We start from the raw sequence: 22,037 nt of genomic DNA, 5'->3' as shown, positions 1-22,037 counted from the left end.
GTTTATTTTCTGCTGAGACCATCACCAAGAGTATAATTACTTCAAAACAGTAATTGCATTGGTGGGGTCTGTGGTAGGAATGAAGTTGAATCAGCTTTGCCTATTCTCCCCCTGCAGAGGCTCTTTTAAACTCTAATTACCGCAGACTTCTGTTGGCACTGCAGAACTCTGAATCCACTCTGCTGCCGGAGGTGAGTTAATGAGACACTTGGTCTCCCAAATCTGGAGAAATTTGGAGTCAAGGCTGTCTTCCTCGTGAAGTCAGATCTTTGCTATGGCCTGTTTAGTTTTAGGTAAAAACAGTGATATTTGCTCTTCCCTTATTGAGATCTGTCAAGAATCAGTTGGGCCATATTTGTATGTAAGTTTTTAATGGTACATGGGACTTGTTTGAATCAGGAATGGTAAGACCAGCAGACAAGGAAAGAACTGTCATGAAGAAAGAAGTTGAGCCTCTCGGGTCCCTAAAAATAGAAGGCACACTATGCCATGCACAACTGCACAGGGAATCACCAGGGTTGGTTAGGAGGTAGATGAGGCTAGGTATGAGATTGATTGTGGTTTCCATGGGAAGGAAAGGGTGAGACAAGGTCAGCAGGCTAAGGATGGACTGATTTGGATCATCTAGCAGGTTTGGAACAGAGGGGCTGTCCCTGATCATCTGGTACGTGGCCCTGAGTGAGTAGGGGGTGTGGTTGGCATAGTATGAGGACCCATAGCAGAGGGGTGGGGTGTGAGCTCTGATTGGTGGTTTGCATGTGAAAGGTACTCTGGTGCATTGTTTATCCTATCTCTAGGAATAGGCTAACACTAGGAGGGCAGACTTCCAGGATCAGCAAGGCCCAAATGTCAAAGCATAACCATAACACAGAAAATGTAAAACATGGTTAACCAAGTGTGGACTATTTTTGGACTCTCCATCCTGTTCCTTTGACCAGTTTATTTATGTTTATGAGTAGCTTTATCTTGAAATAAGACAGTATAAGTTCTTTTACTTTGTTCTCTATTTGAAAGTTGTTTTGGCTGTTTTATTCTCTTTATATTTCCATGTAGATTTTAGAATCAGCTTAGCCTGCTCTGATTTTGATGGATATTGCATTGAATTGATAGATGAACTTGGTGTGGCTGGCATCTTGTGTAATGGAAGTGCTGAGAGGGGACATCCTGGCTTTGTTCCTGATCTTGGGGGGTAAGCACTCAGTCTCTCACCCTTATGTGAAAGTGCTCTTATATTCCAAGTTTGCTGAGAACTTTTTCATGATTGATATTGAATTTTGTCAAATGCCTTTTCTGCATCTATTGAGATGATCATATAGTTTTTCTTTTCTTTTTTTGTTTTTCTTTTTTAGTCAGTTTATACGGTCCATCCACATAAAAATCAATTACATTGATTTGAAAACACACACACCATGAAACCAATTGCATCTCTAGTTGAAATCCACTTTGTCATGCTTTTTTATATTGTAGGATTTCATATACTAAGATTTAATAATTTTAACATCTATATGAGGAATATTGATGTGTTAACTTGTGTCTTTTTGTGGTTTTGGTATCAGGTTAATGCTGCATCATAGAATGTGTTGGGAAGTGTTCTTTTATATTCAGTTTTCAGAATGAGTTAGTAAGGAATCGGTATTATTTTTTCCTTAAATATTTGGTAAAATTCACCATTGAAACCATGTGGTTGGCTCTTTTATTTTGGGAAGGTTTTTTAGCTTGAATTCAATTTCTTGAATACATATAGATTTATCTAATTCTTCTTGAGTGAGTTTTTATAGCTTGATTCTTCTAATTTTTTCATCTAAGTTATTAAATTTATTGGTATGCAATAGTTTTTAATATTCCTTTGTTATATTATATTTTAACTAGAGGCCCGGTGGATGAAATTCGTGCCCGGGGTGGGGGGGTCCCTCAGCCCGACCTGCACCCTCTTCAATCCGGGAGCCCTGAGGGGATGTCCTACTGATGGCTTGGGCCCACTCCCCGTGGTTCTCTGCTCTCTGTGGGGCCTGCCTGCTCCACACCATGGCAGTGGGTAAGCAGGCCCTGCTGGGTGCTGCCTGTGGGCCGTGCTTGCCTGCTCACGGTCGCCGCGGTGACGGCCAAACAGACCCTGCTGAGTGCTGCCTGCAGGCTGTGCTTGGCTGCTCCTGGGCTGCACTTGGCTGATCCCGGGTCACCGCAGCAACGGCCAAGCAGGCCCTGCTGGCCCCAGACACTCCAGAGGCGGCAGAGCAGCGATGCTTGATCCACTAACGCAGTGGGCGGATCCCGCCTCTCCACTTGGTCTCTGTGACCCCTGGCCGGGCCGACAGACCCAAACATTCCAGCGGCGGGGCTGAAGGGACTAGGCGCCGCCGTGTTGTGGCTATGGGCGCTACCATCTTTGTGATGGAGTGGTGGTTAATTTGCATATTACTCATTTATTAGATAGGATACTTATTTATTATTGAAGTAAAATTTACATAAGATGCAATTAATCATTTTAACATGTACAATTCAGTGGCAATCAGTACATTCAATATTGTGTAACCACCACCCAGTTTCAGAATTTTTTAACTTGTCTATCACATCAAAGAATCCAGTATGTAGTCACTTCCTATTTCTCCTTTTCCCCATCCCCTGGACACCACTAATCTACTTTTTATCTGTGTGGATTTATGTATTTTGAATGTTTCATATAAATGGAATCATACAGTATGGTGACCTTTTGTGTTTGGCTTCTTTCACTTATATCATGTTTTTAAGGTTTATCTGAGTTGTAGTGTGTATCAGTACTTTATTCATTTTTATGACTGCAGAATGTTCCATTTCATGGATATATCACAATTTATTTATTCATTTATCCATTGATGGACATTTGGGTTGTTTCCACATTTTGGCTATTGTGAATAGTGTTGCTGTGAACAAGTATCTGTTTGATTCACTGCCTTCATTTATTTTGGATATATACCTGGACATTGTTAGGCAGTTTCTAGTTTAGTACACCAGTTTTGTCTGGTGCTAATGTGGCCCTTCTGCTGAGGTGACATTCTTCCAAGAGCTCAGCCCTGTGGTCCCTGTGCCATAAGGTTCCCTGGTCTGGTTGTTGGGAGTGAACATATTTCTTTCTAGAGCTGTGGGAGCTACAATGCCTGTTGTCCTGCTTTTCTTCTGTTGGCTCTTTCTGGTTACAGGTAGCTTGCTCACTCACATGTGCTAATTGGTGTCCAGGTGAAGACTGAAGTGAACCACCTCCCCCCACCTCCCTACAGGTCTCTCCACACTTCTCTGTGTGGCCCTCTCCTTTCTGGTACTCTGCCCTGCTCATTTTAGCCTCCATTGCCTCCCTGAATCACAACTTTGTTTCTTCCTCTCAGGACTTCCTTTGCTTTACCTGCCCTACCACCCCACCCGCTTTCCGCACTGTGGCCTGGAAACTCTCACCACACTTCAGACTGGGCAATCAGGATGCATCACTTTGTTCTTTCCCTCAGGGATCATTTTCCTATGATGCCTGTTGACCTGTGTCTGAACACCTGTCTCAGGTCTTTTATCTGTTTTTTGTTGTTGTGGTTCTTTTTTCTCAAAATTTTGAGAAGAGTCTATTCCTCTTCTTCTGTCATGGATAGAAGTGGATATCCTCCTTTGGCAGTTTCTGACACCCCCATCCTCTTCAATCCTCACTGGACTGAGGTCTTTGAGCTGCCTAAGAAGGCTCTGGTGTTGTTGTTTACCTGCCATTGAAGTTTGCACAGGTAGGCCTCCTTCGTCTGGTTAGGGTTTAGGGAAATCTGGGTCTCTGAGCATTCATTTATTGGTATCTTTTAAGTTCCAGACTCAGCTTAGACTCTAACTGCTTTTTATAGAATTCTTTCTCTGGAAAACTACCTTGACTTTCCAAGTAACTGGTTTATGATTATGTTTCAAAAATAAATTACTTTGGTTTGATGAAGTTTTATGTCTAAGGTGACAGAGCATTCTTTGTATTATTTTCTACATGTGATTTACAATTATAATAATTTTTTAACCTGTTTACAGGGTTATCTACAAGAGAGACGGTCTTCACATGGTTCCATGTAAGTAGTGCTTCTTACAATGCCTTTATAGAGATTATGTCTTTAAATTGAGTGATTATTTCTAAGTCAGTTGATTTTTAAAATCTTGCTTGCATATGAAGCCATGTGTCTTGCTGCCCTTCATTGTGGCCTGATTTTATGTCACATGAGGGACCTGTTACAGGTCAGGGTGCAACAGCAGAGCCAGTGATATACACAATTTCCCTTCTAGCTTTTGCAGAACCAATGTTGAGAAGAAGCAGTTTTTTCTTTTTCTATTAACCTTTCTTCTCCAAAGTTAACCTGCTCAAACTGTCCAGCACTGGACCTCAGGATGAGTTGTTAGTGTGCCCTGCCCAGACACATGCCTTTGCTCCATGTTCCAGTGGTGCCCATCAGCCAGGCAGTGATGAGTTTGTGCTGTGGCCATGATGGCATGTCTAGGTCTTGTGGATACCCTCTTTGTGGCTGTGACTCCAGTTTACAAAACTACCTTGAAATTATTCCTTTTCAATTTATCCTTAAGAGGTCTGTTTTTCTAAAATTTATAATAATATTTTCTAAAAATTTCCAGCAGTCTTTTATGGAATACAAATGTAGTCATAAGAGCAGCTAATGTTTATGAAGTGCCTGATTTGTGTTAGCTATGCTGGTCTGAATACTTTGCTCAGTCCCCATAGGACCCCATAGAGGTAGGTACTGTTCCACCCACTTCCAAGGCTCGGGAAGGTGATGTCACTGTGGTGGTCAGTGGTGAGATTGGGATTTGAGCCGAGGGCTCTGACTTCACAAGCACGAGACTTCATGGGGGTAGGATGGCTGGAAGCTGCTTGGATGATGTGAGGTGGGCTCTGAACTCAGTGTTTGCCCTTCCCATCAAGTGGTTTTGGTGGCAGCCCTAAGTGGCCACCATGGAGTGCTGAACTCAGCCATTCTGGTGGGAGGGTGATATAGACACAGCCCACTGACCTTCCAAGGACTGTTGCCTACAGCAGAGCAGTGACTTCATCAGCAGCCCCTTGGGAGATGGTGGCAAGGAGTTGGGGGCATGTGCACATAGGTATTTAGGGCTGGTGGGTAACTGAATACAGACCAACATTTGAAAAAGAGAGTTTTTACTTAACAAATTATTTGAACAAAGACCTTGTTTGTTCTTTCCTTTATTCAGCAAGTATTTATGGAATGCCTGTGATGTGCCAGGTACTCTTCTGGAATGCCTTAAGCTTATATCCTTGTGAGGGTCATGAAACATAAATCTTGTAAGTAACAGTGTATCAGGTGGTAATGCTGCTGTGGAGTAAACAAAGAAGGGGAAGGGCCTTAGGAGTGCTGGATGCAGTTTTGAATGGTCAGTCAGTGCGAACCCTGAGAAGGGGGCGTCTGAGCAGAGCCATGAAGGAGGTGCAGGAGTGAGTCCTTTGGGTGTTGGAGAGTGAAGGCCTCCAGGCCAAGGGGAGCTAGAGCAGAGGCTCTGGGCGATGTGTCTGGCCAGTGTGGCTGGAGCCAAATGGAGTTGAGGAGCAGAGGCAAGAGATGAGGTCAGTGGGCAGTAGGGACACACACATCAAGGGCCTAGAAGTTCATCCTGAGGCTACTCTTGCTCTAAAAGGAATGGGGGCTGAGTGTAGGGGTGGGGAACCAGGGAGTCTTTTTTTAGACTAAAGCTGTTACATAGAGGACATCCAAATTCCTTCTGGCTTGGGACCAATGTTGTAATTGTGCAAATCTGAATCTAATTTTCACAGAAACCCCAAGGGAAAGGCCCCTGAACTCAGGCATATAAACAACGTCCTATATGGGCTGGGCCTCTTTCCCCTTAGATTTTGGTCTTGTCCAAATTCCTTCACCTGAGTTCGGACTGGATGTAGCTCTGGAGGTGAATCATCATGCCAGGGTGGACTAGGCTGGCTAAGTTACCCACGCTGTCTGTGGTGTACAGCATGGTGGATTCCACATCAGAAGAGAGGCAGAGACAAACAATGTGTTTGAACCATCAAGACTGTGGTTCCGGAGGGTTGCAATGGGGACTCTGGGAATTCCCTGAGGCTCGGTTAAGTGAAGGCAGCCAGCTTTTTATAGGGCACCTGTGGCCTTTTCTGCAGGTTTGGAGGGGGCTATTAGGAGCACTTAGCTGGCTGGAACAGAAACGGCTCTGCTTCCCTTGGCAATCTTGGTTGAGCCCTGCAGTGTCTTCCGGTGGGATTTCTGGGAGTGGGATGAGCCAATAAAGAGCTCATCTGCAGTGGGTGATGCCCAAGGGAACTGGTGGCTTTGGAAGAACTTGAGTTTCCATTTGCACATCTCTGAGAACTTTCCACACTTTCTTTGAGGTGAAGGGCATCTGAACATAGTGAAGCCGCAGACAGACTTCTGGCCTGTGCTTACACAAAGCAAGGCTCCCGCAGCTGGCTGGTGGCAGAGCCCCTTCTGCGCCAAGCTCAGGACTGGGCCTTAGACTACATTTAGAGAAGGAAATTAAGAGATAATGATAATGAGAATTTGTTGAAAAATTTATTTACTTCGAAGTCTTTTAGTCTTTGTAGTACTGAATTGGTTTTTTGTTTTTCAGTTTTTTTCCTGCATCGTATTATAATAACAGCTTCTCTGTAGGATTGGAAGTTTTGGAACATTTGAAAAAAAGAACTTAAAAAATCACCAAAATGAGTACAGGCAGGAGAGCTGTGCCGATGAGCTTGCTGACCGAGACTCCTCCCTCAGAGGACCCTTCCTGCTGTGTCCTTCTTGGTGACCCTGCTGCCCATAGCCTGCAGTTCGTTCACAGGGCCGCTCTGCGATCACTTTCTCACGAACACCCCTGACTCCTTCCTGTGTTTGAGTGTCTACTGGGCACAAAAACTGCGTGGTATTTTGGGGAGACCATGTAACCCTGCAGACTGGCCCTCGCGAGGGCCTTGGCACAGCATCCATCCCTGCCCTGACCCTGGCCACACCTCTCCAGTGGATTTGCTTTTTTTATCTGAGACCATGGTTGTACATCTGATCTTCCTTTCTCAGATTTCAGTCTCAACTGGTACTGTGCCTCTTTCTTATCCGGAATGCTGCCAATCCACCTCTTTGCCCAGTGCTCCCTGTGTCCTAGGGCAGGCCCCCTCTCCTTTACTTAGGGACTTGCTGCTACCTAAGTTGTGCCACCTCTCTCCTGGGCTTCAGGTTCTTCTCACTGACAGATCACCTCTGTTAGCATCCAAAATGACTTGATTGCTCCCATCTTAAAATAAAAAATTTCCTTCCTTGCTTTTCAGCCAAAATAGGAGATTAATTTCGCAGTGACCTCTGTTTCTTTTAAAAACTCACTAAAAGGGCACAAGTTACCAAGAGATTAAGAGAGAAGGTGACAGAATTTGGGAATTTGGAAGGCAGATAGACAAGCAAAGGAACCTAGCAGATCTGAAAAATAGAAAGCTAAGAGGCGTGTGTGTGTGTGTGTGTGTGTGTGTTTGGGACGGGGGGAGGGCGCGGGGGCGGGGCTGGGAGTTGAATGTACTGCATTGCAACAGTTGTTCCCCCCAAGTCTCAGGAATGACATTACCATATAACTCTGAAAATGGGGCCAGCAATAAAAATAGGGCTGAAATAGAAAATTGGTGTAAAGCCTGTTTAAGAAGCAGTCAGACTCTCAGCCCCACCTAGCCTGACGATCCCTTCCCTACCCTGGCTGAAGACTGCAGTTTCTTCCCCTGGGGGGTGGGCCACAGTCTTTAGGCATAGTAGAGGGGACTGTTCTAAGCAGAAAGTGGAGCCAACCTCTGCTCTGTTGGCCCAAGAACATTGGAAACCTGAGATGGACTATTGGATGTGAGTGAGTGGAGCAGGCAGGGTGAGGACTGGGAGTAGGAAGATGGTGGCTGCAGGAGATCACACAGGCTGTTTCCTGCTGTGTTTGAGTAATCCCTGGCTGAGAGTTTGAAGATAAATTGGCATGAGTACCAGGACACTCAGCAAATCCTTATTAACTCCAGGACGCCCCTACATGGTACAAGAAGGGGGATGCAGCAGGAGGAATAAGGTTCCAGAGCTCCCACGTGCATGTCTTGACAGTGTCCTGAGAATGGGTACTGAAGACTGATGGTCAGACCTGAGCAGGTAGAGGTGCGTGGGTGACTCTAAGGGTTAATTCTCATGTTCATAGTCGGAGGTTAGCGGATGACACAGACTGTAAAGCCAAGACAAGTGAACTGAACCTGGGAATTAGAAATGTGAAAAGAAATACCAAAAGAAGAGAAAAGAACCAAGAGAGATGCCTGTCAGAAGGGACACTGTTTTCACCATAAGCTTTATGGAATTCTTTGACTTTAATTATGTACATTTATAATTTTGTTAAAAATAAAATTGAAAGGTTATATAGCAAATAACTATTTTACAAAATAATAGTTATGAAAGCAGGGTCTCTCTGTACCCTCCTCTCTGTGCTCCTGCCAGGGCCAAGCTGGAGTGTGTGGCCATCTGGTCCTTCCCAGCAGGGCTTTGTCTGTACCACTGGGTTGGTTCACATGGCCTCTGCCTCCTGAATTTTTTTTCCTTTTTTTTTTTTTTATTGCTTAAAGTATTACAAAGAGTATTACATATGTCTCCTCTTTTCCCCCCCGCCCTTGACAATCCCCTGGCCTCCCCTACCCCCAGTGTCTTATGTCCATTGGTTATGCTTATATGCATGCATACAAGTCATTTGGTTGATCTCTTACCCACCCCTCCTCCTGCCCTCCCACCTTCCCCAGCCTTCCTGCTGTAGTTTGACTGTCTGTTCGTCTGCCTCTTGAATTTGATGAAAAAGTCTTTCTTCCAGGGCTGGAGCTCTGCAGCTTTAGACCCATAGAGCAACGCCTTCCCATAATGTCCCATGTTTGTTTGTGCCCCATGCTGTGTGAGCTCTTTCCTGATGCTCAGTGAGGACCCTGCTGGTGGTTGGTGCTTGGGGGCCTACTGGGCCCATGGCACAGCTGCAGATGTTTTGGTCTGTTTCACCGAAGACTTCACATTAGGGATTAAGGTGCATACATACCTGTGCCCTGCTTTTAACCAGAATGGAATATTGTAAAATGTATCATGTCACCCAGTTCGAAAAATCTCATTTTTTAAAGGTTGCATAGTTTCCATTCTATGGATGGTAGGCACTTATTAAATAATTTCCTTTTTGTTTAATAAATTTGGGTTTTTCTCAGCTCTGTTACTAACAACAGTTAGTGGAGAGGCAAGCATCCTTGTACGTAAATTGGCTTCCCTTCTTTGTGAGATAGTGTACAGTATTTATCCATGTAGATTTCCTGGGTTAAAGGACATAGATAATTTAAGAGGTATAATGTGTAACTGCCAAATTGACCTCAAGGTGGCTAAATGAGAGCAACACACAGTAACTGTTACTGTGTGTCCAAGAACACAGGTGTACAACAGATCCAGCTATTCCACTATAGTTATTTAGTCTTTTCTTTATTTGTTTTTTTTTAAATCTTTATTATTAAAAGTATTACAGATGTCTCCCATTCTTCCTGCCATTGCCCTCCTCTACCCAGTTCCAATCCTGCCCCAGGCCTTTACCACCCTATTGTCTGTGTCCATAGGTAATGTATATATATGCATATAAGCTCTTTGATTAATCTCTTCCCACCCTCCTCCCCCTTCACTCTGAAATTTATTAATCTGTTCCATATTTCCAGTTTATTTTGTTCATTAGAATTCTTGTTCGTTTATTTTGACTTTTAGATTCAATTGTTGATAGATATGTATATATTGCCATTTTATTGTTCATATTTTTTAATCTTTCTTTTTCTTCTTCTCCCTCTTTTTAAAGAATACCCTTGAACATTTCATGTAATACTGGTTCGGTGGTGATGAACTCCTTTGGCTTTTTCCTGTCTGTGAAGCTCTGTATCTGACCTTAAATTCTAAATGATAGTCTTTCTGGGTAGAGTGGTCTTGGTTGTAGGTCAATTCTATTCATTACTTTGAATATTCTTTGTCATTTCCTTCTGGCCTGCCAAGTTTCTGTTAAGAAATCAGCTGACAGTCATATGGGTGCTCCCTTGTAGGTAACTAACTGTTTTTCTCTTGCTGCTTTTAAGATTCTCTCTTTGTCTTTAATCCTTGGCATTTTAATTATTTGTCCCAGAGGCTCCTTACACTATCTTCATATTTTTGGATTCTTTTTTCTTTTTGCTCTTCTGATTGGGTGTGTTTTGCTGCCTCATATTCCAAATCATTGATTTGATTCTCAGAATCCTCTACTCTACTGTTCCCTGTAAAATATTCTTTATTTCAGTTAGTGTGTGCTTAATTTCTGACTGGTCCTTTTTCATATCTTTGAAATTCTTACTAAGATCCTTGAAAGTCTCATTAGATTCCTTGAAGCTCTCATTAAGATCCTTGAGTAACCTTATAATCATTATTTTGAACTCTATGTCCAATGCTTGCTTTCATTTCTTTCATTTGTGACCTGTTTCTTTGTCACCACATTTTGGCTTCTTCCCTGTGTTGTTTATATGTATTAGTTAGAGTTGCTATGTCTCCTGGAATTGGTGGAGTGGCCTTATGTCTTAGGTGTCCTGTGGGGCCCAGTGGCTTAGCTTCCCCAGTCACCTGATCTAGGAACTCTAGGTACTGTGTAGGCTGTGTGCACAGTCTTGTTATAGTTGAGCATTGATTGCTGCTGGTGTAATTGGGGGGATTGACTTCCAGGCCAATTGGCTATGAGGACCAGCTGCAACTACAGTGGGAGAGCTGCTGTTCAGGAGCTACCCACTGTGGAGCAGGACTTGTTTTAGTGGGGCTTTGGTACTCACTGAGTCTGCCCCTTGAGTGTGTTGTTTGTGGGTGTGTAAAGTTATAATCTGCCATAGTCTGAAGGTGTCCAGCACATGCACTGGCTCTGGGGCCTCTCAGGAGGTGCAAAGTCAGCCACTGTCTGGGGCTACCTGGCAGGAGCTACAGAGAGGCTTCTATTTGTATTGGGTTTGGAAGTGCCCAGCGAGGCCCAGCTGTGAAGCAAGGCAGGGTGGTGTTAGTGCCAGGTCTTGGGTCTTTTAATGATAAGTGTGGGGCACACTGATGCCAGCTGCTGCTTGTTTGAGCAGAGTCTGAAGCATGAGCCAGGACAGGCCATTCCTATGAAAAGCTACTGCAAACAACTTGGGTGGGGCTGCAAATTGGATGGGGCAGAGTTTCAGAGAATCACCAGGGCTGAGCAAACAGTGTGGGCCATGCTGTTGGAAAGTCAGATATGGCTGCCAGTCAGCTCTGAGAAGGGGGAGGTCCTAGCACAGGAACAACCCCTGTGAGCACTCCTGTATGGGAGAAAGCCACCCCCGAGTTCCTGCCCTAATGCCAGACAGTCCAGTTCCTCTCCATATATCCCTGGTTCCCCCAATGCCACCACCTGGCACTGGAGCTCAGAAGAAGCAGGACTGTGTAAGTCCATGTGCTGGCCCTTTAAGAGGAGCTGTCTGGGTCTCCAGCAGTCTCCATGTCACTCAGCCACAATCCCTGCTAGTTTTTATAGCTCAAAGTTATAGAGATTTCTCTTCCCAACTCTGGAACCCTAGGCTGAGGGTCTGGTGGGGGCTGAGCAAACTGGTCAGGGCTTTAACCTGTTTTCTAACCAATGTATCTGGCTCTCAGTTTTCTTTCAAGACACTTTAAACACCATCTCATTGTTTGTTTGTTTTTTTACATATATATTTTTATTGATTTCAGAGAGGAAAGGGGGGGGAGATAAAAACATCTATGATGAAAGAGAATTATTGATCAGCTGCCTTCTGCACACCCCCTCTCGGGGATCATGCCCACAATCCAGGCATATACCCTGACGGGGAATCAGACCGTGACCTCCTGGTTCATACGTGGATACTCGAACACTGAGCCACACTGGCCAGGCCCATTGGTTTTTACTAGGTGTATCGGTTAGTAATGAGGATTTTGTAATCAAGGAAAACACAATAATTTCAAGAGAAACATCAGAAGTGCTATATTCAAAGTAATGTCCATTGCTAGCTACACATTTCCCCCATCTTTCAGGTAATTTGTGGATACCGTCCCAATAGAACTTTTCTTATTTTGGGGCAGACCATTCAGAGACCCAATTTCCCACTTCTTCATATGTTTTGAAGTACTGATCAAAAAAATGTGTGTGCCATTGATTGGAACAAATGGTAATCTGAAGGAGCAAGGTCTGGTAAATACAGCGGGTGGCCCGCTCTGCATAGATGGGAGTGGTGTATGCGTCTGCAGCTCCCTTTCTTCATGCCCCATGTGTTCCTGAGTGCCGTGCACAGTGCTGTGTGTATGGGAAAGGTATATGCAAGGTCAGACAGTGTCTCACTGTTCCATTTGTCTTTTGTTCAGTTGATATGGCACCCATTTTCCTTCCTTTAAAATTTTTCCCATTGCTTGTAAATGATCAGAAATTGTTTGCTGAGCAACGTTTAATCTTTCTGCAAGTTGTTTTTGAGTTTGACACGCATCTTCATCCAATAATGCTTGTAATTGTTGGCCTTCAAACTTTTTCGGTTGACCTGGACATTGTCTATCACATCGAAATCATCACATTTAAAGGTTTTTAACCAGCGTTCACAAATATCTTGAGATGGGGCATGTTCACCATAAGCTTCCCGAAGTATTCAGCAGCACTTTTCTTCAAAATAATGAATTAAAACTTCCTGCAAATGCTCTTTTTTTGGCACACAAAATTCGACATTTTTAACTGTAAAAATATCTATGATGTTAACACCTTCACAAATTTGACATATGAAGTTTTGAAGCTTGTTGTCATACAACAAAATAGCATACATATCAAATCGCATATATATCAACATATGTGTAACGCTATTGAAAAAAATCCGCATTATTAACCGGTACACCTAGTATATGACCTGTTCTCATAAAATGTTTGTCATTTCCAGTCTTTGTTCTAAAATGTTCTAGGTGATTTTCCCATGTTGAGGAAGACTATACTTTTTTTGTTTACAATTTTAAAGCTTGACATTCAGAGAATGTGGCCTGTCTAGCTCAGTGAAGATGGGCACATCGAGCCTTTGGGGATGTGGTTGTCAAGTAGGAGTGGTGACCCGAACTTGGCCAGGGCTGATGATTGTTGGCTGGGGTCCTGCAGAGGCGGACACAGTGAGTCACTGGGGTGAGGAGGGAGCACACAGAAAGTGTGGTACACCCAAGAGCGATATGTAGAGAATGTCGCTGGAGAGATGGGAAGAGCACGTGCAATGAGAAGAGAGTCTGGACTTTGGGAGCTGATTCACTTCTGTGTGGGATCCAAGGGAGATTTGTCCCAGGGTCTTTTGGACCCCCGCTATGAGCTGAGATGAGAGTGCGGGCTGAGAAACCTGGGAGATATATGTGCCGAGATCATAGCTGAACCCATGGGGGCTACACTAGGGAGAGATCATTGGCTGAAACAGAGCTCCCCAAGCACAGCACCTTTAATAAGGAAAAGTTTGTTTCTTGGACATAACAGTCCTGGGGACTCCAGGAGGCCTCTGGCCCAGAGGCCATGACCACCCAAGATTCTGGGTGGCCTGCTTTTCTGTGTGTGGTTCTACCACACTTAGTTGGCATGACCTCTGATACAACTGAATGTACATGCATCTCCTGTGTTCTCATCCTGTAGAAGCAGAAAGGGTGCATGGAGGGTAAACAGCAGCACTTCAAGGATGTGAAGTGCAAATTATGCCAACTTGAACCATGGTAAAAAGTGGACAATGCAAAACAAATGCAAAACTGACCACCCATGATATAATTAATTCAGGACCACTGCAAACCAACAGCATCATACAGGACCACAACAAACAAATGGTATCATCAGGATCACTGCAAACCAACAGGATTATACAGGACAACTGTATACAGTGGTATTACCTAGGACCACTGCAAACCAAAGTTATTATACAAGCTAACTATATACCAGTGGTGTTATACAGGACCACTGCAAACCAATGGTGTTATACAGGACAATGCACACCAATGGAGTTATATAGGACAACTGCATACCAATGGTGTTATTCAGGACAGCTGTATACTAGTGATATACAGGACCACTGCAAACCAGTGGAGTTATACAGGACAACTGCATGCTGAAGGTGTTGTACCAGACCACTGCATACCAATGCTGTTATACAGGATCATGTACACCAACGATTTAATACAGGACCATTGCTTACCAACGGTGTCACACAGGACCACTGTATACCAATGGTGCGATACAGGACCACTGCAAACCAACAGTATCATACAGGAGACTACTGCACATCAAAGGTGTCATACAGGACCATGCACACCAAGAGTTCATACAGTACCACTGCTTACCAATGGTATCATACAGGACCACTGAATACCAACAGGACAACTGTATATCAGTGATGTGGCAGAGTGGTCCCTGGGTCTGTTGTCATGGAGGTGGGAGAATGTATTTGGGAGAATAGCTAGCTGTTTGCCACAAGGACTGATGAGGTATGTGTAGCTTCATGTCATTGTATTGTCATGTAAGGGAAGGGACTACCAGGAGGAGTTGTTTGACAGGTAGGTATATAGCCCACATGCTGTTAGGCCAGGATGTTGGCTTGATGTAGGAGTCTATAGTCTTGGGGAGTGTTGCTGGCCTTCTCTTGGATATCTGGCAGGAGTTCCAACATCCATGGTCACTGCCCACCTGCTTAACCCCCACACCAAGATACTATTTCATTGTCGAATTATGGGGCTCAGAATCAGGACGATGAGTGAAGGCATGGAGGTCCTAGTTCAGTAATGGCGAACCTTTTGAGCTCGGCGTGTCAGCATTTTGAAAAACCCTAACTTAACTCTGGTGCTGTGTCACATATAGACATTTTTTGATATTTGCAACCATAGGAAAACAAAGACTTACATTTTTGATATTTATTTTATATATTTAAATGCCATTTAAAAAAGAAAAATCAACCAAAAAAATGAGTTCGTGTGTCACCTCTGACATGTGTGTCATAGGTTCACCATCACTGTCTAGTTCCAGGAGTGAGGGGACATTTTTACATTGTCTCCAGGAGTGATGGTGAAGTGCATATGACTGCACAGGCCTCTAGCCTAGCTGACATCAGACCCCTCTGCAGTTTCACAGTCTCACTTTTTATTTTATACCCTATTTACAATGGGTATGGGCACTCCTCATGGGCCTCTGAGAGGGAATGGAGAGCCATGGCCAGAGAGACCTCAGGCATCAGGGTCTTTACCTTCTCCCTCTTCTTCGCTTTCCTTTTTTTTTGAGGTTGGGTGGCATTTATCTGAGGCACTTGTCTTTTTTTGTCTTTTTCCTTTCACAGGGTGTGGGAGCATGCTGTTCTCCCAGAGGTTTAGGTCGTATTGCAGCCTGGCATGAAGGAGCTGGTTACTTTTCACGAGATGACTCATTCATTCCGCCCTATGCGCCTGCACTGCCAGGCTGTCTGGCAGCTCCGTGTGCAGAGACAGTGATGGATCTGAGAACTATTGTCATAGGTCTGTGGTGGCCATGAATGGTGTACGGGGGTGGAGGACGAGTCCCCTCTAGGAGACATTCAGACAAGCAGGAGACAGCCTGTCTGTGCACGGCCTGTTCAACTCACATACGGACTCTTTAACACAAGTGAGTCAGGTGTTTCCAAGTGTGGATGGCTGCGAATAGCCTGATATGTTCTACCTGGGGCTAGTCAAAAGGGCCAAGGATGCTCTATTTTTATGTTTAAGCAAACTCATTCTGCTTACTTTAGGCTTCTTTGGTTTTTTTTTCTTCAGAATTCCAGCGGCACTTACAGATTATACCATTCGATTTAGTGCGCATTCCCCTGCTACCATGGATCTTGTTACTTTTATCAGAGAGGCCACATTATCTTTGGATATGAAGGGTAGCAGTGACACTGCAGTTACACTGAAGCAGAAGGAGGCTTTCAGCATGGGCCTTGACCTTTTCCAAGTACTCTGGCTACTTTGCTCTTTCAGGGCACAAGACTAACCCACAGCTTTGTTCCCCCTGTAATTGAGAAAATGTCCTGGATTTTACCCACTATCTCCTGCCTGCTTCACACGCTGGTTATTAGGCTGCCTCTCAGCTCCACTGAATGAATGGGCACTGTCTTTGCAGGGCCTGGGTCTCGGGCCAGAGCCAGCAGGACTGACTGGTGGCAGCTGGAGTGCAGCTGTTACAGGGAGCACAACAGTGAGCTGTTCTCATTATACCCTTGTATGAATTTGGCAGAGCATGAGCAGAAATCATGGGAAAAACTTTTTGGTTGGAGTTCACCTGGGCTGGTGGAGCCAGCCCGGAGATCCAAAGAAGGCGTTTTGCTTCCAGCTCTGGCCTCATCACCCTGTAACCTTGGCTAGGTCGATGTTCTCATCTGCACTGCTTCCCCATCTGTGAGACTGGATCACCTTACCTGTCTTGCCTAGTCCCAGAGGGGGGACAATAACCTAGCCAAGAGGATGGCAGGTTCTTCAGGCATTTAAGCTTTTGCCAGATGGTGAGGGGTTGGTATCTTCCAGAAATAGGTATGTGACCATGTGAAAAAATGGTTTCCACAGTCATTGGTGTGTTCCAAGCCCCAGTTCCTCACTCAGTCCCCACAATTCTCCAAGGTCTTTGATTATCCTGCTTCATCAATAAGGATACTGAAGTTAGCACCAGAGCAGAGACAAGCCCAGAGCTCCCATTCCAGAACTTTCCTTAACCGCCTTCATTTCATTAGTATTAAATTGTAAGAAGTTCAGACTTTAAGTTCTTGTGGCCAAATTACCTTCCAGGATATTGGAGCATTTTCCATTTTCATGAGCAGTTTGGGAGAGTACCTGTTTAAGTGTGCCCAGGGTAACACCATCCATTGTCACAAAGTTGTTGTTTTTTATTTTTAGGTTGAAGGAGAAAAGTACAGTAAGATGAGGACTAAAGGTGTCATTGGTTTTGGTGTGACTGAAAAGGAAGCTCAGTTTAGTAATATGGATGGGACGATGTGGACTGACCAGGCTGGCATTGATGGTGGAGGTGCTGTTCATGTGTCTGATTCTGAAAATGCAGGTCTAGGAGAGAGCTGTTTGTCTGGTTTTTAATAGGAGCTACTTGAATTAAGTTTGAAACCTGAAGAGGAGTTAGCAAAGAGACAAAGGTTGAAGATTAAGAGACAGAGTGTGGGAAGCTTCTTAGAAGTCACTCCCTAAGGAGTCAGTACAGATTTGGATGGGGAAACAACAGAGCTATTGTTTTTTTCTTTCTTTTTTTCCCCTTAACAATTATTTTATTTTTCCATCACTGTTTATTCCCCCCACTCTCTTCCACCACCACAGAAACCACACTGTTGCCCATGTCCATGAGTTTTTTCTCTCTTTTTTCTTGTTTGCTCAATCTCTCAACCCCCTCCAATAACCCCTCCCCAAGAGCTGTCTACCTGCTCTCTATTTATGAGCCTATTTTTATTTTGCTTGTTAGTTCAGTTTGTTCAATTAATTCCACTTATGAGTGAAATCATATGGTATTGTCTTTCTCTGACTGGCTTATTTCACTTAGCATAATATTCTCCATGTCCATTCATGCTGTCATATTGCAAAAGGTAAAACGTTTTTCTTTTTTTACAGCCAAATAGTATTCCATTGCGTAAATGTACCATAGCTGTTTTATCCACTCATCAACTGATGGACACTTGGGCTGCTTCCAAATCTTGACTATTATAAATAACACTCCAGTGAACATAGGGGTGCATATATTCTTTTGAGTTAGTGTTTTGTATTTCTTCAAATAAATTCTCAGAATTGGAATTTCTGGGTCATAAGGCAGTTCCATTTTTAAAATTTTGAGGTAACTCCATACTGCTTTCCATAGTGACTTCACCAATCTGTATTCCCACCAATAGTGCACAAAGGTTCCCTTTTCTCCATATCCTTGCCAACAATTGCTATTTGTTGATTTATTAATGATAACCATTGTGACAGGTGTGAGGTGATATTTAATTGTGGTTTTAATTTGTATTTCTAGTAGAGCTGCTGTTTGCTAAGAATAGGATCTCCTGTTTGTGATTGCTAAATTGACAGTGTTCTCTGCACAGCATTCCAGTGTTCTTGATGAGCTCAGCCATATCTTCCACAGCACTGGTTCCTCTCCAGGACTGAAGCCAGTCTAGACTCAGGTGTTACATTTAGCTGCCTTGGGCCTTTAGCTTCCTTCAACCTGGAACATATTCATAGCCTTTCTAGCACTCTTAGGACATTGAGATTGTGAAGATGGTCCTTCTCTTTTCTTGGTTCCTCATGATGAGGTTCCAGTTGTGTGTTCTTGGCTGGACTCTCCGTGTGTGAGATGGGCTTCACATCTGGACACAAAATGCTCGGCTGCCCTTTTGAGTACATTAAGCTGTTCACTTGGTCAAGGACTTGCCCAGTCTCTCCCCAGGATACTGACTACTTTCCTTCTTGCACTAATAAGAAATCAGTGGGAAGGCTTTTAAGAACATGCAGATATCCTGATCTTCAGGAAAACTGGGAATCCATTATTTTTGGCTAGACCAGTCTTTACTGTGATGGTTGCAAAGTGATATTTGTGTAATCGAACACTCTCTATGCATACCTGTTAGTGCTTGACCATCTGCTGTGAGCAGAAGCCCTCCCCTCTTCCCTTTCTGTTTATCTGTGTATTATCATTTTACTTTCATAGCTTCCTGTTTTTAAATTCATCACTGTTCTGCCCTGACTGGTTTGGCTCAGTGGATAGAGCGTTGGCCTGTGGACTGAAGGGTCCCAGGTTCGATTCTAGTCAAGGGCATGTACCTTGGTTGTGGGCACATCCCCAGTGGGGGGTGTGCAGGAGGCAGCTGATCGATGTTTCTCTCTCATCGATGTTTCTAACTCTCTATCCCTCTCCCTTCCTCTCTGTAAAAAATCAATAAAATATTTTTTTTTTAAATTCATCACTGTTCTACTTTATAATTCTCCACTGTCCTCAATGACTTTGGCGCACAAATTGTCCCAGATCAGCAAGAGCCCTCCAGGCTGATTACTGGTCCTGGGTATGTTCCTATGATTTCATTCCTCCTCCTTCCCTTCTTGTAGTAGCCCTACATCAGTCTGTTTAGGGTGCTGTGACAAAGTATCACAAACGGGTGGCTTATCCACAACAGACATTTATTTCTCATAATTTTGGAGGCTAAGTCCAAGATCAGGGTGCTAGCATGGTTGGGTTCTGGTGAAACTATCTTCAATTGCAACTAGACACTTTCTCACTGCACTCACGTAGTAGAAAGAGCCAGAGAGCTTTCTGGGGTCCCCTTTATAAGGGCACTAGTTCCATCATGGGGCCCCACCCTCATGACCTAATTATCTCCCAAAGGCCCTGCATCCTGATACCATCAAATTGGGTGTTAGGATTCAACATATAAATTTGGGGACATGCACATTTAGACGGTAACACCTTACATTCTTTCTTCCCTTCTGCCTTCCTTCCCTTTCTCCCTTTTCTTCCCTCTCCCTATTTATTTTTTAATTTTTATTTTTAACATGCCCTGTATCATGTTTCAAGCTCATCCAGTGCCTAACCTGCTTAGCCATGGAATCAGCATTTCTTTGAAGGGCTCTGCTTTCTCGTAGTATGGGAAATGTTATTAAGCAAATTTGGGTACTAGGTGTACTTATAGCTCCTAACCCCTGTCCGTGGACAGAGATGGAAAATACATGCATACACATGTACACAAACATGTGTGCACATATATGCATTCAAATATACAAGTGCACATACATATATACGTATATGGGCATATGTAATAAATACAATATTTATTGTATTGACAATATTTACAATCCTTTCTCTTATCATTAGCCCACCCCTTGCGCCCTTGCGGGTGATGGTAGTGTTGTAAAGTAGTCTTTCACCAGCTTCTGAGAACCACTTCTGCACATCCCTGTTCTACTCCACATTCAGTGACATCAGGTTGGTAGTTTGAGTCACCCATGGTGGTTGGATTGGGCCTCTCCTTCCATCGCTAAGGGCCATTGGTTAAACTGTCACTAACAAGTCTCTCTCTCTCTTTTGCTACTTTTTTTGTGTGGTTTAGTCTTCTTGTATTACTTTTTTAGGGAAAAAAACTATATCTATATATCTATGTCTATATCTATATGTCTATAGATATAGATATAGATAGATATAGATATAGATATAGATATAGATATATTCTATGTTTTTCTTCTTTCTTACACAAAATTTATATAATATATGTTGTTATATATGTTTTATATGTTTTTTTAATTTTTTTATTGTGGTAAAATATGTAACAAAATTTGCTATTTTTACCATTTGTGAGTATCTTATTCAGTGGCATTAATTGCATTTCGGTGTCATGCAACCATCTGTATATACTCTTTGCACTTGGTGTTTTTTTTGTCTGAAAGTCCCTTCACACCAATTCACAGAGAGCTTCTGGATCCTTTTTTCCTGCTGTCTGGTGCTGCTCCATTGTGTGGATCTCCCATAGTTTATCTCTTCACTCTCCATGATGCTAGTATAGCTAAGTTTATGTTATTCTGCAATTATAAACTGTGATGAATAGTCATGTCACTGCTATTTTTTATTATCATGTCTTATAGAAGTGGGACAGCTGACTTTATTGGAAAGTGCATGTGTATTGTTTTGCTAGTTGTTTCCAGATTCCCTTCCTTAGGGGTTATCCCCACTTGCCATCCCACTCCACCAGTTTATTAGCCTGCTTTCCCACTACAGCCTGCCCTGAAGAGTATGTTCTTAAGTCTGTCAGTTTTTGCCAAAGTGACAGGAGAGCCATGGTAGCTCAGTATAGTTTTAATTTGCATTTCTATTCCTATGAGTGAAATGAAACACATTTTCAAAAGTTTAAAGACAGATTTGTATAATTTTTTATGTCTTTTGCTTATTTTTCTATAGGATTTTAGGTCTGTTTTTGCCGCTCAATTAAAAAAAATTTTTTTTTGTATATTAGGAATATTATTCTTTTTGCTGCTGTTAGAAATAAGGCGAGCCCCTAAAATCAGGGGTCCTGGTAGCACACAAAGCATACTTGGGAGCAAGGCAGCAAGGCAAATATCTTTACTTCTGCAGAAAGGTACACACCAACACAGAGTCTGGCAGTACGTACACTGAGTGAAAGGTCCACTCAGGTTTTTATTCCTGATACACATGATCTGCTCCTCACTCTTGATTGGAAGAGCTTAGGCTCACAATCTTGGGCTGTTAGCTAATTTAAAGGAAGAGGTTGACCTTTGCTGTTTCAAAATGGTGGCCTACAGGGGAACTGCAAGTCATGCAAGCCAAAATGGCAGTTGCCTAAACTCCCTTCTTTGACAGAAAAGATTACTTGTTTATTCTCATACTGCCATATATGTTGCAAATATTTTTTCATTTATTATTTGTCATAAATATTTTCTCAGGTTGTTTTGCCATGCCAAACGTTTTTACTTGTTAGAAAGTCAAATTTATCTTTTATTTTATCGAATCTAATTTTTTTAGGCATGGTTAAATAGCCTTTTTTACATTCAGATTAAACTACCCATGTTTTATTCTAGTACTTATATAGTTTAATTTTTATTAATTTATTTTGAAATAAAATTTTCAGTACATTGATATTTTACAGAACATTTATGTTCCTCTTTCATTAATTTCTGTTTTTATTTCCTTTCTTCTCACGGTTCATTTTGCTGTTGTTTTTCCAATTTATGTTGAATGTTTGCTCATTCATATTCAGCTTTCTTTTCATATAAGTAAGCATTTAAAATTAAACATTTCCTCCTAATGTAGTTTGTTGCAATGCACAAATTTAGATATCTAATACTTTATTACACTTTACTCATAAATGTTGTCTGTTTCCACTATGATTTTTTGACTTATGAGTTTTTTAGCCATTTCAGTGCCAAATACATTGAGTTTAAAAAATATATACTATGTTAAAAATATATATATATATTTTTATATATACAATATTTTGAATCATTTTAATATTTTGGATCATTACACTATGGGCAAAGTAG

The 22,037-nt window shown here is 42.8% G+C and overlaps 1 protein-coding gene across 7 annotated transcripts in view; it reads left to right on the top strand.

Moving 5' to 3' along the window:
- The window catches only part of PCBP3 (poly(rC) binding protein 3), a 175,357-nt gene that overhangs the window by 13,191 nt on the left and 140,129 nt on the right, over positions 1–22,037 (top strand). For 6 of the 7 annotated variants that reach the window (XM_015560701.1, XM_015560704.1, XM_015560698.1 and 3 more), the window contains exon 2: positions 4,021–4,058. The gene's annotated coding sequence lies outside the window, so the exon portion shown is untranslated. Of the gene's footprint in view, positions 1–4,020; positions 4,059–19,952; positions 19,972–22,037 lie in introns of those variants that run through there. The other variant, XM_015560700.1, reaches the window with a different exon arrangement.

Source organism: Myotis davidii, unplaced genomic scaffold (genome assembly GCF_000327345.1).
Source record: "Myotis davidii unplaced genomic scaffold, ASM32734v1 scaffold175, whole genome shotgun sequence".
Lineage (NCBI taxonomy): Eukaryota > Metazoa > Chordata > Mammalia > Chiroptera > Vespertilionidae > Myotis > Myotis davidii.
This window is presented reverse-complemented; position numbering and strand designations above follow the sequence as displayed.